The following is a 14,933-nucleotide window of genomic DNA, read 5'->3' on the forward strand; positions in this document are numbered from 1 at the left end:
AAATTGGCTACAGAACAAGAAGTTATTCTCATTCGTTTGACTTCTTTCTCGATGCTGGGGTGCCGATGACTTCAAAGATGTTACTTGGGTATTACATGATGAGAAACTCGTTTAGCCTGATGTATAATGACAAAAATTAATTAATAATATCTCATTACATTTATTATAAGCATTGACAAAGTTTTGTTATAATTAAGAAGTTGAATACTTACTAGTTTTTATTGAGGCCTTATTAAGACATAGGTTTCCCAATAAGGCCAAAGTGACACTTTAGTTATTTGTGTTTATAAAATTGTAAATTTTGTTTCTAAAGCCATTTTGATTCCATTATTACAAAGTTTAATAAATAAATATAAGATTTTGAAATTATCAGCCCATTGTCATTTTAAACCTACGAGCTAGGCGGTAATAAAAATAAGGTAGGCCTTATTTGGTTAGGTTACCTTATATGTATGTGTATAGTAGTGATGATAAGCAAGTTATTATTTACCTATAGATTTTATAGATTATTGATATAAGGTTCAGATTGCAATGGCTTTTGAAACTAAGTTTTTGTTCACATAAGAATGCATCACTAATAACTTAGATACGTAATCATAGAAACTTTGCGCTTATAATACTTTTTTTGCTGTTTCGAAGAAAATGAAACCCAAAAAAAATATCTTGGTATAAAATACTGGATATAGAATTTTGAACTTATATAATATATACCTACCAAAGGTCTACCACCAGGTGTTACGGCACCATTCGAAGCAGGACTTGGAAGTGAGGAGGAGGAGTAGGAGTGATACCACGGCCTCACACAAAACCTACGTAAAAATTAGCTTGTGTTGTGTTTCATGGTGTGAGTGAGGTTCCCGGAGGCCTAACTACCTTCCTCCCCGATCTTTCCAATCCCCGATTCCATAACAAGCCTTAAATTCCTAACCCAGAAAAGGCTGGCAACGTAATTGTAACGCCTCTGATATTTCAGGAGTCAAAGTGCGGCGGCGATTGCTTATCTTCAAGCGAGTCTGTCAGTCTCTCTCACCTCACCCAGAGCGGGAGGATGATTTCGATGACTTCCTCTCTCAAAAATACGTTATTAAAATCAACGTCTGATATAATATTTAGGCTATTGATCCAGATTACAGATTTCTCCACTTGTTATCATTTTGCCCTTTACCATTATTCCCCTTCCTCTACATATCATATCATCACGATCATGATATTATATTTAATACAGAAAGTCAGATAAAAGATTGACATTTCATATTTTTTTTAATTAAGAGTGTTAAAGTTGATATTTCCGTAAAGAAAGTGTTCCAATGTATGTAGTAGCTATTTAAAGTTTCGTTTTTGTGCGTCATTGCTTATTTAAAGAATAACTTATGGAGAAACCTAGTTATCATGTATTTATTTATTTACTAGCTTCTGCCCGCGACTTCGTCCGGGAAAAAAAATAGGGGTGATGAAAAATAGATGTTGGCCGATTCTCATAGATACCGGATAAGCACAAAAAAAAACATCAAAATCGGTCAAGCCGTTTCGGAGGAGTATGGCAACGAAAACTGTGACACGAGAATTTTATATATAAGATAAATGTTGGCTGTCGGTAAACTTGACTAGTAGAGGACACAGATATTTTTTTTTTCATTTTCATCAGCCCGTGTTCGAAAAGATGAAGAAGTGTTTGAAATCAATGATGAATGATCACGAGCCTAGACGAGTGTGTGCATGAAGCATAAACATCTATTCTTATTGTACGTTACGTTATAAAGTATGGCAGCTCGTAGCTAACTATTATGAAGTGTACAATCATTTAAGTGATGATATAATCTTTACTGAAATAAAATTAATCAGGAAGGAATTTGGTGTTTGTTTCTTTGGACACATGGAACAACGGACTAACTAGACCCCAGACTAGAAGAAACAATTTAATCTAAGAAGAACATTTTTAGAGGAATCGGCTTGCAAATTTTCTGGATGGAGGAGATTCTGGGTGTTATGTGCATGTGAAATTGTATGTTTATAAAGGCACCCACGAAATAGAAGAAGACCCTGGTTTTGGTAACCGTTTTAAAAAAATTTAGAATAAATAGGAGTTCAAACGATTAAAATGAAATCAAGTTCTGAGATAGTATCCATTAGTAAAGCGATAGATTTATTTTGGCGAATACTGTTTAAGTCTGTCGAAGTTAAGAAAACCGTTGCTATCTCTCTAAACTGGACTTAAATTATAGGATTTATTGACGTTCTACAAACTGAATACTTAATACAGAAGCCGTATTGTTAATACGCTTAAGAACAGTGCGATCTCACTAAATGTAGTATAATATAAGAATAACATTCTGTCTCAAATTCTTATTCTAATTAGGATAGGGTTCACATTCGCTTAAACGATATTATTTTTTATTCTAAACCTGTATTGAAGCATTTTGGAAGTTCTACTATTATTAATCTAAATTTTGTAAATCTGAAAGTGAGGTATTTTGTTTCACTTTAATGCCTAAATTACTAGACCGGTTTTGCTGCAAATTTATTTAACACTAGCTTTTGCCCGCGACTTCGTCCGCGTAGTTGGTGGTCAAAATTAAAACGACTTTTACCCTTTTTATTCGCTATATTAAATTAAATATGAGCCGCGCGGGTACCTTACTCATAGATCTAAACACCCCTCTCCCGCACGCGCACCCCTGGCCTTGGCGACGTCCACTTCGCAACGGGCCGTGCAGCAGAAATCGTAATATTTTAATTTCACCACAACTTCAAAACCAAACGTCCAATTTTAATCATTTAAAGACCAAATATTATCAACATAAACTGTACTTATTGATGAAATAATTTATTTTGATTAGGATTAATAGCATGAGTAAAATAAACGCGTTTAAATGTAGTCCAAAAAAAAATTTAAATTTTTAAATAAAAATGTGGTTGTTGTGCCTCACTCGACATAGATAGGTATAGTGTGTCGCGGACTTTTTTGTAGATATTTATAAGATCTGCAATTAATTATAACATTTTATGGTTCTATCTTTTATAGTTTAGGCAGCGTACACAAATTAAGTAACTTCTTTGGTTGATTTTTTTCAGTTTGTGTCCGAAAAATCCAAATATCTCACGGAACCCTATTTTTTTCCAAAATAAAATATAGCCTATGTTACTCGTGGATAATGTAGCTTTCGAATGGTGAAAGAATTTTTAAAATCGGTCCAGTAGTTTTTGAGCCTATTCGTTACAACCAAACAAACAAAGTTTTCCTCTTTATAATATTATAGTGTAGATGTAGATAGTGTAGATAATACATTACCTAAAACTTTCATTTCTACATTGCCCTGTAGATGCAGGTTAGTTTAAAGAATAACGCAAAAAATACTACGAGAACCCTTACCTTTTTTTTTATGGAATAGGTAGCAAACGAGCAAATAGATCACCTGATGGTAAGCGGTCAGCGCCGCCCATGGACATCCGCAACACCAGAGAAGTCAATTGTACTTCTGTCACTCAGTAACCGTACTTACCTTATTCTAATATTGTTTTTTCTTACAGCCTTACTTAATAGGTCAATGACTTCTGCGTTAACCTAAATATCTTTATTTTTTGAGGATGGAAAATCTTCCAATGACTTCTCCCGCCTTGGGCGAGGCGAAAGGGAGTGTCAGACTCTTTCTGTCTAAAAACCACCCCGTTCCTACTCCTGCCTGTCGAGCCGGAGCCCCGGTAAACCCGCTAGGTAGTCCGCAGCTCCGGTAACCTAAATATCTTGAAGGCGGAACGTCCTTCACAATTTTGTTCTAAGCTCACATACTCAAATGGTATCCGTTAGCTGCTGAGGTGGTTATCATTGTGATATTATACCCATTGTTCTACGAATTAAATAGTTTCCGATTACATTTGTTATGTCGTTTTAGTATAACTACGGGTTTGGGTTTTAATAAGGCTTTTTTTGATGACGGGGGGACCTTCAAAAGGCGCCTACCTTTTTGGGGAGAAGACTAGGGAGTGTGGGATTTTTACCTCACTAAAACCACCCCGGTGGCCACCCTCAACACCTGTAATAGGCACCGGGTCCTCTTAATAGACGCCTGTTGCGGCACTTCCCTAGGGAGACGGGTGTCTTCCATGAGCCTTACTGTGCAAGTTGCACAGCAGCACGTAACCACTGTACTACCGTCTTCCCTTTAAATAAGGCCTACTATGTGGTTTTGGACGTTCTCAAGGCGATCAATCTAAAGTAAGGTGAAGTGATCACACATCACATTGATTTAAGCACTAGTTTATCTTTGTTATTGATCTGCCTTTAAATGATAAATAAATATAGTCCCATAAGCAGCATCATCATCATCATATCATACGAGTATCAACCACAATATGTTCACTGCTGCACGTAGTCCTCCCCGACCGCCCGGAGCTGCGGACTGCCTAGCGGGTTACCGGGGCTCCAACTCGAAAAGCAGGAGTACGAACGGGGTAGTTTTTAGTCAGTAAAAGTATAACACTCCCTCTCGCCTCGCAAAGGCGGAATAAGTCATTTGATAATATTCCCCCTCTCAAAAAATGCTGGTTGGAATTGAAATCACCCTCCTCTATTTTCTGCAAACTTTAGTAGATCATCATCTGTCTTCCTTTTGGGTCCATTCTAGAACGTTTCCATTACAATAAAACTTAAGTTGAATAATTTGTTACGTCTTTCTACAAAATCATTTAATATTAATTTAATAAAAAGTTTCCACTTGCAACAGTCGTGCTTACTACATATAATTATACATAGGTGCGTAGAAAGTGTTCTCAGTTCCGGCAGTCGACGCCAGCGCTAACGGAGAAGGTCGGAACTAACGGTGATAGATTCGATCTCCTTACACATGTTATAACAAGTAATCATTTTCTTGTCTACACATTTCTTTATTGCCAGTTATTTTTATTTGTAGGTACGTTTCAACAATAATTATTATTTATTTCTCTGCCCTTTTCCATACTAGGTTGGGGTCAGCGCGAGTCTTAACGAGATAGGGCTGAATGTCAGTGTTTTACGTCAGGTGGCAAAGTTGAATACATTTTTATTTGTCACTGCCCTACACCTTCCACGGGTGTCATAAGAGCCAATTTACGACAGAAATTAATCACGTCATATCATCAGCCTATACGTGGCCACGACTGACCAATGGCCACTTCTCGTACGGAGAAGATTTGAGCATTGATTAGGTACCATGCTCACTCAATGCGGATTGGCGATTTGAAACACTATAATCAGAAATTATAAGCCACAGTTTCCTCACTCTGTTTTCCTTCACCGTATGTCAGTGATGTCTAAGCAATCCTTAAAAGTACAAATAGCTCGGAAAAAGTCACATTGGTACTCGCCGGTGATAGTTGTCGCACACGCACCCTCATGTATAATTTCCGTCAAAACTGAAGATCGGCCCAAAGATTTTGGATTGAGATTCGTTTGCTAATTTCAGCTATAAGGCATATATAGCTCTATAGTTCACAATATGCTACTTTTTAATCGAGTAGCAAGTAATTTAGTATCTCTCTCGCTTCGATTTGGGACAGAAGTGAGAGAGATATACATTATTTAAGGAACAAAACGATATATGGGGATCGGGCAACATTACAACCGACACATTCGATCGCACTGAAGAAAGCAACCAGTCTTAAAAACCTATATGTACCGTATAATTATAAACAAGTGAATTCCATACGAGCAACAATTGCAACAGCTAGTATAAAAAAATCTATTGCATTTAACAATTATAATAAAAATAATTATCACCACATTGTAACTAAGTTTCATAAGACAAAGTAATTTCTGCGGTCTAATTTTACTGTTAAATTTAACACATAATATGTAAGTATATGTAAAGTAAGTAGAAAGTAACCGTAGACTGTGTTTAATTATGTCTAGTATGATATAGTTATAATAATATATTGGCTAATTAGTGAATGTAATAGGATAGATGACTAAATTTTTATTTTAATGTCCGTCTTGTAGATTATTTTAAAATATTAGACACGTATTTTTTATTTTTTACTTACGGAAACCAAATACTTTCGATGATATTTTATATTGATTTATAATATCACAGGACGTCACTTCTAGATACGTAGAAATGACGTATTTTGTAAATGATTTACATGGGACTTATAACACAAATGGTGAAAAGTGGGTGTACATTGTATAGCGGCATTACGCGCCGTAATGTGCTCCTCTGCCTACCCCTTCAGGGATAAAAGGCGTGACGTTGCGTTGCATAAATGACGTATTTACTCTCACTTCTAAACTTTGATTCGTTTTACCGATGTATTGGTATCTTATATGACAAAATGAACAAACAACACAATTTCAATTGAATTCCATTTTCTATATTAACGCCTCTCTCACACTGGAAGCACGATACATTATGTATCACTATTTATTTAAATAATTGGGTTATGAAGCTCATTGGTGCGTACCTACTTACACATTATTACACAGATTACACACATGTTATCATTAATTGTTACGTGTTTACTGTTTAATTGATAAGTATGTAGGTACGGTAGGTAATTGGCTATGTATTATAGTTGTAACTATTGGGACCATTGGAACGAAACGGTTAAATATTTGCTTCGTTTCGTTGAGTACTAATAGTATTCTATCTTTATTGGTCAGGTTACTTTGTTATTAAGATTGGTTATTAGAGGTCTAAGTATCTAACAAATTCTCTATGTTGGTTTTTAGCATTGCTTAAATATTTTTCAAGTCTTGTGTAAAGATTATAGGAAATGAGGTTGCCTCGTTGGTCGAGGTGGTCGCAAGTGTGACTGCCGTACAAGGGGTCTCGGGTTCGGTTCCCGGGTCGGACAAAGTATTACTGGGTTCGTTTCGGTTTATCGAAAATTTCTCAGTAGTAGCTTGGAGTTTGGAATTGTATCCAGTATATGGCCATAGGCTCACCCCGTATTACATGGGATACAAATGGTGAAAAGTATGTGCATATTGTACAACGGCATTCCGTGCCGTAATGTGCACCTCTGCCTCTCTCTTCGGAGATAAAAGGTGCGACGTTGAACAACTGTCTCCTCTAAAAAATATATCACCACTAAACAATTTCCCAATTCTAACCTCAAATGACTTATTTAAGCACAAACATGGCCGCACAACGCACAAGACTCGCTCACTAGAAAACAATGTCATTTCCCTTTCAAATTACCAACAAGACACATTTGAAACAGTTTTATTATCTTACCAAGCGTTGCACTACTTCTAGCACCTACTTCCGTACGACACGCTTCTTAGGGACTTACCACCAGTAGAATGTCATCATCACAAACCTTGGAACTTTTATTTTACCGATACAAAACAACAACCACACTCATATGTGTATCAAAATAAAGCTTATTTTCCTTTAAAATGAGGTGTAAAAGTAATTTTGCAATTACGCAATGAATTCTTCGTTACGCGTGATGATCAGTGTCCAAAGGCGGTTTAAAAATAATTGTGATTAGAAAATAGGTACTCAGTCGTATTCACGCCCCGTGCTTTAATTAGAGCATATCTTTTTGTTTTGTTGCATGAATTGAATATTTTTATGCGTTTAACTCGCTAACTTATCATAGTAGTGGTTTCATCCACATTGCGTTTATGATTGCGATACCTCATAAGTGATGCCTAGCCAATTAGCCCCGGAGCTGCGGACTGCCTAGCGGGTTACCGGGGCTCCGGCTCGCAAAGCAGGAGTGTAACAACGAGGTGGTTTTTAGTCAGTAAGTCTGACACTCCCTGTCGCCTCGCTTGATTTACCGCCCTAAAAAAAAAGGGTATAGGATTGTGTGATCTTGAGATCTAATAATCCACAATCCTATGATCTTATGATCGACCTACCAAAAAATACCATCCGAAAATCAGAGTGTAATGAGGTGAGGAACTCTGATATCTTACTTTTAATCTTTAATTGATTTTAACAGTTCAAGTAGAGTGATAGTGTCTTATTGTAAAATAGTGTCTTATTGTAAAATAAGACACTATCACTCTACTTGAACTGTTAGAAATAATACAAAATCAAACTTTAGCCATTTAATAAAACCATTCACCAATAGTTTTACATAAGCAAAACAATAGACTAGAGAACCATCCATGTATATAGCACACAGCCCTAGCTATACGCCCGGGAACAATGTCTTTGAGCGGGTCGACGCCGCTCCAATCAGAACGCAGTGCCGGCCAGGGGTGGCAGCGTAAACTTTGCGAGGAAATTCAATTAAACTTGAGCGCCCGTCTCTTATCTGATTACTCCGTGGAGAGGCCTGGTACGTAACGAGATGAACGTAGGGCTGCTACGTAAGGTGTTAAGGAACATTATTTTAGATGAAGACATTTCTTTAAATAGGTTTTAGATCAACTTGATGAAATGAAACAATATGCAACATCACGCCTTTTATCCTCGAAGGGGTAGGCATAGGTGCACAATAAGGCACGTAATGCCATTGTACAATGTATATCCACTTTTCACCACTTGTATGTAGTGAAAAGTGGATATACATTGTACAGTTGAGCAATATGCTCACCACTCCCATGTAATGTGGTGGTGAGCATATTGCCATATACATAAAACAAAATTCTTGACTTAAGCAATTCTCAAACTTAGACGCTACTTACCATAGAATTACATGCAAATATTAAAATTACGTAAGTCTGCCTTAACAATTAGAAACCTTGAGCTTTTACCATAATTACAGCATTATTTCACTGGCCATTTAATTACTGAGAATGACGGTGTAAACATTGAAATTATTTAGATAAACGTTTTAATTTCCCACGATTTAAACTACCTATTTCGTTGGACGCGTAATATCATGACTATAAGACATAACGACCAAGTAGCCTATGGTTTAATACACATCCGGAGCTGCGGACTAGCTAGCGGGTTTACCGAGGCTCCGGCTCGAAAAGCAGGAGAAGGAACGGGGTGGTTTTTAGTCAGTAAGAGTCTGACACTCCCTCTCGCATCGCCCAAGGCGGGAGAAGTCATTGGACGATTTTATCCCTCAAAAAAAAAATGCGGTGCGCTTTAAAAACTTATATTGACAACTCAGTGAGGATGTCAATATAAGTGTTTAAACTGACATACTCGCTAACACTGACATTAGAACTTAAGACGGGATATTTACCATGTTTATTTATGACTATGAGTTTCGAATATTTCGGCACTGTTGCAAGCACCATGATCACGGATGAATCATAAAACTCATAGATATGGTAAATATCCCATCTCAAGTTCTAATGTCAGTGAAGAGTCATTAAAGAAACTTGAGGTACTTACATGTATTGATTACGGAAACTGGTGAAAAGAATAACCTCAGAGATGAGCTATTGAAGAAACTTGAATAATAGATTGGGAGTGGACGAAAAAGGATTTAAAATGATGTAGCAAAAATTGTAAAGTATTTTACAGTCAACGTGCATATGTCTACCTACCTCTTCGGTGAATAAAAGGCATTATGGTGTTATGTTAATTCCCATGTACATCGACGATGGAAACTGACGCCACTACGCCAGTCATTAAGTGTGTTACGTGTAGAAAACACCGCAAGATAAACGTGATAGTTTTATTTTAATGTGGCAACGCAAAATGCCTATTGACGCATCTCATAATACACCACTGTCAGTATACACTTATGTTTGTTCCCTAACATTGTCACCCAGTACCCTTAGTACGAGTTTGTTTTACGTTTAAAAAGATCGAAACGAAAGCCCGTTCAACGCTCTGATTGGCCAGCGCGAATTAACATTCGTGCTGGCCAATCAGAGTGCTAACTCGATTCGATTTCTTTGAACGTAAAACAAACTCGTACTAAGGGTACAGGCAGCACCATATTAGTTTTTTTGGATCCCCAAACCGCCTCTCAATCGTAGAAAAAATTTAATAAAAGGAACTTTGTTATAAGGAAACATCTGATAAAGACCACTTGCTAATCTGAAACGATAGTAAAAAGAAACAAGAACGTAATATGCTAATTCAACTATCCATCATAAAAACTTCAAACTCAATAGACCACGTTTAAACAAAAGCAGGTAAAGCCGTAATCTTTACATAGTAAGCCAGTATACTTATAATACGTAGTTACGTGTAAAGTTACGTCGCTATCATCTTCGGTGTTATGGACAGTGAATCTTAAGTTACCTCTATGCGTAATATTCTACACTAGTTTTCCTCCTGTCTTTGCCCGCTCGTATTTAGATATGTTCCAGTCCTTTGGTCGTTTACCCAGAAAAGCAGGAATAAGAACGGGGTGGTTTTTAGTTAGTAAGAGTCTGACACTCCCTCTCCCCTTGCCCAAGGCGGGAGAAGCCATTAGATGATTTTCCCCTCTCAAAAAAAAGTCCTTTGGCCTTCAACCCCTTTGCGAGCGTTGGTTGTTGGTTATTGAAATACGTAGAGGAGGCTGAGAGGCCAGCAGTAAGTAGATATAGATAGGAAAACCCCTCCAAAAAAAGAAGAGGCAGTGAACTTTAACTGTGGATGATTTCTTTAGTATCATTTAGTATCAGGATAATAACATGTCCTACGCTACTCCCAAAAAGTAAACTTTTCAATAGTGAGAGATATTTTCAAATCAGTCTAGTAGTTTCGAGACTTTACTATACGAGAGGTACAAACAACATAAATAAACAATCAAATAGATATTCCTACTGGCATCGTCTGATCTATGTGGATAAACTAAAGAAAGTTTGCGATTATTATGTCTTGTTTACGAGAACGTGATGGGAATGAAACGAACTGCACCATTTGTAGTAAATACTTATAATATATGTAGTTATATGTGTCTATTTTATTCGAATATTTAAGGATTTTAGCAAGTTAAATTCTATTTTGGGTACAATCTGTGATTCGGATCTTTCATTGCGAAATGGGAAGCCACAGAAAATAAAGATATTACCAGTTACCACATTAATAATCCGCTTTAAGAAGAGAGTATTGTCATACAACAAACGCATTATTTAAAGTTCCGGTTACGACAGTGAATCAGCATATCTTATCTTATATCTACATTGTCTAATTTGAGAAACAAACAGTTACAAAAATGACTTTCAAAACAATATTTTCACACGTTTCATCTTCCAACTAGTCAACGTAAACTTAATTCTTCTTGATTATTTTGCAAAGAAAAATATGCCTTAATAAAATCTTACTCTTATACTCCTGACAACCCTACATCTGTGAGCCAATAACGTCTAAATCCCCATCCCTCTGAACCGTACCGTCAAGCGCGACTCTAGTAACCGCTAAGCCCAACCTGTGACTTTATCGCACCCCACTTAAAACCACCCCTATACATCTTCATTCCTTACATATACCACTCACTTTACCTCCTCTCATTGCAAACAGAACCTTAACTTAAAGAAATTAAGGATCATTGTCTAGTTGGTGAAGTGTAAGTAATAAGTTTGTGGGTCATAATCAAGGGTACACTGTTACGTAACGATAACTTTGTAGACGTTTAAGGTTCGTTTAAAGGCGTCACGTTTTAGGGTATTGTTATGAGTAATAGTGGAAGAGGATCCTTTATAATTAGGAACTTGAGGATTAGGAGAAAGAACGAGGAACTTATGATTAAGTTAGATTAGGGCAGACGGATCACCTGATTGTAAGTAATCGCCGCGTGGACACCCGAAACATCAGAGGCGTTACAAGTGCGTTGTTTGCCTTTTGGGGTTAAGAAATTGAGGGTTGTTGGGGAATCAGGAATTGGAAAGATTGGGAAGGGGGTAAATGGGCTTACGGTAACCTCACTCACACAACGAAACACAACGCAAGCGTTGTTTCACGTCGGTTTTCTGGGAAGCCGTGTGATCCCTCCGGTTGAGCGAACCCATTCCTGCCGAAGCATGGCTCTCACACACATAATAGTTTGTGGATACGCAAATTTAAGCATCTTGAGACTCGTACATACCTCTGAAAGATAAAAAAACTATCTATGTATCTGGATTGTCATACTCATCAACAGTCAAGGGTAGTCTGACCAAACCAATGTATTGTCTGATGTGTAATCTTAGTACATTTTTTGATGACGGGGGAAACCTTCAAAAGGCGCCTAGCTTTTTGGGGATAAAAGACTAGGGAGTGTGGGATTTTTACCTCACTAAAACCACCGTGGCCACCCTCAACACCTGAAGCGAATCTTAGTACCTAGGTGACTAAAAGAATGTCGTCATTGAAACACCCTCATCTAGTCTAAGATCTCGGGGCCCTCAAACCTTACTTATCTAATTATTTACCCTATTTATTATGAACTGATTCTATTTGCCCTATTTAGGATTGTCATTTTCTGTCATTATAGTTCAAGATCTCGGGGCCCTCAAACCTTACTTATCTAATTATTTACCCTATTTATTATGAACTGATTCTATTTGCCCTATTTAGGATTGTCATTTTCTGGTACCAACACAATACATGGGTAGTGCGACCGTCCGATAACTTGACGTCACTGTCCGTACCCTCACACTTCCTCGCTCACAGAACTCCCGCGGGACATTTGTGTACAACCAGATACAGGCATTAGTTAAATGGATTTGTAGCATGGACCAATAAATAATAGTTAGTTTGTGTGTTATGTTGATGGATTATGTATGGTAGATATTTTATTTAGGTACTAAAACTGCGACTAACCTGGATAGGTTCCGACTCAAAGAGCAGTACAGGGTGGTTTTTATTCACTAAGAGTCTGACACTCCCTCTCGCCTCGCCCAAGGAGAGAGAAGACATCGGATGACCCCTCTTCAAAAAAAGGCTCGGATAGACAGGTCATCATCGTCTTAATTTACCATGCGATGCTCGTAAATGCGAAGTGTATTCAAGGCTCGGATACCGGTTAAATTTTCAAACCGTTATTATGTACTTGTACGCAAAACCTTTACATTGGGTTTCGTTCGCGAAACCGGTTTTTTAAACCGGTATTTGGAACAGTATTTTCATAAAGGTTTTTTCGGATTAACCGGTTTAGAGCAATAAAAACCGGTTAATACGACGCACATCAAAGAAACGCCGCGCGCTGTTCAGCTTATTTCAATAATAATATTTCAACGCGTGTACCGACATGCCCCTCGTCGAATAAACCGGTTAATTTAGGTTAAAATAAAGTTCTTTAATGTTCACGTTCTTAAGAAAAGTTCGGAGGAAAACCGATATAAACCGGTATTAACCGGTATTTTTTAAACCGGTTCCGAGCCTTGAGTGTATTCTGATGTTTAAGCCACTACAAATACCTCATTAGTAGCAAAAAGTGTGTATCACAATTACTTTCTACCTAAAACAACTATGAACTAGGTTGAAAGGTTTAAACAGCGCCCCACACTAGGATTTTCTCCTGTGTCGTGGGTGCATTTACAAACATACAAGTTCATATACACATACTATTAAATAATAATCACTTTAATAATTACCAAAAGACCTGATATCAAAAAAGAAATAAATAATTAAAACGACCTGTCCCTGTCTCCTCTCTGTTCATACTTATTACATTCACTGAACTGAAAATGAACGAAATAATGACTTGAATCATTATCTCATTTACACAGCGACCACAACTATCATCATCGAACCGGTAACTTTCAATAATTTTATTTTAATACAATCACACTTATCGGGTTAAAACCAATATTAAATTCACTTGTCAATTCCCCGAAAAGAGGTTTTCATTCGAAAAACCGCATCGCTAAGCTGTGACTGGAACCATAAACAACGTAACTTCTGTTCGATGTTTGAACGATTTTTGTCAACTTTGACTGTTTAGGTACGGCAATAAGGTTGAATTTTCAATGTTCAAGAGGGAACTTATGACGTTTCGGATTTGTATGAGTGGGCGGGAAAAATGGGAAAATGGTGACAGGGCTGAGAGCCGTGATAGCGCTATGGAAGCGTGGTGGGTGTTCAGTAGGGGTGTCATATAATCAGTTACATTTTATTTTTATGTAATATCGGATATTATAATATTATATTTTATGTAAATGTCGTTGCAAGTAGCAAAATATTATGCATCTTATAGACACGCCAATAAATTAGTCTTAAATTGCCAAAGAAAGTAATTTTAAAATAAATCAATTGGCAATTTCTCCATGTAATGGAATAATTAATTGCCTTTTGCCATGTAAACATTAATTACATAGTCAACATCTGAGAGACAATTGACAAATTAGAGCAAATTAGAATTTGACGTGAATTCTTAGGTGAAGTGTTATTTCTCATGATTCTGCATGACGCTAAAGAAACCGTTTAGCTGATTAGGAACCTCTTTAGATAGGATTATAATACAGATATGTACACCTATCTAAGTGTATTTAGTAGATATTATGAGCTCTAATAAAAGAAATATTAAACCCAGTTAATCTTCATGACTGTCATGGAAATATTAATTGACGATTCAGCGCGACAACCCTACTATACTGTATCTAGCAGCGGTTAAATGAAAAAATAAAAAATCTACCTTCCATATTGGCCCCGCAAGTTCAATTAAAAGCGAGCCTTGCGGCCCCTATTGTGACAGCTCCCATTCATTCGGATTTATTTCGCATATTCGTTTCACACGTCAATAATTTCTTCATTATTTCCCATAATAATGTGTACCTGTGCGCCATTTTGATTATTTATCGCGATATGCTTGTGCATTTAAATTTCGAAGCCGCGTTTATTCTTTTGTTTTAATGGCGTCTATTAATGTTTTTTTCGTGATTGCCAGTTACTTTTATGCTTGAATTAAAAGGGTTTTGAGAACTTTTTGGTTCAATGAGATAATTGTACCTATGTGAAATTGTAGATATACATATTTTAAACGCACCTATGAAACAGGAGAAAATCCAAGTGTGGGGCAACATAATATTAAATATATTAAAAAATAATTTAAAGCATTAGATACTTTTAACTTCTGTCAAAGCATTTACGTAAGTATGCAGATGAATTAGTTTAGATATCCAGGTC

Source organism: Spodoptera frugiperda, chromosome 14 (assembly GCF_023101765.2).
Source record: "Spodoptera frugiperda isolate SF20-4 chromosome 14, AGI-APGP_CSIRO_Sfru_2.0, whole genome shotgun sequence".
In the NCBI taxonomy this organism is placed as follows: domain Eukaryota; kingdom Metazoa; phylum Arthropoda; class Insecta; order Lepidoptera; family Noctuidae; genus Spodoptera; species Spodoptera frugiperda.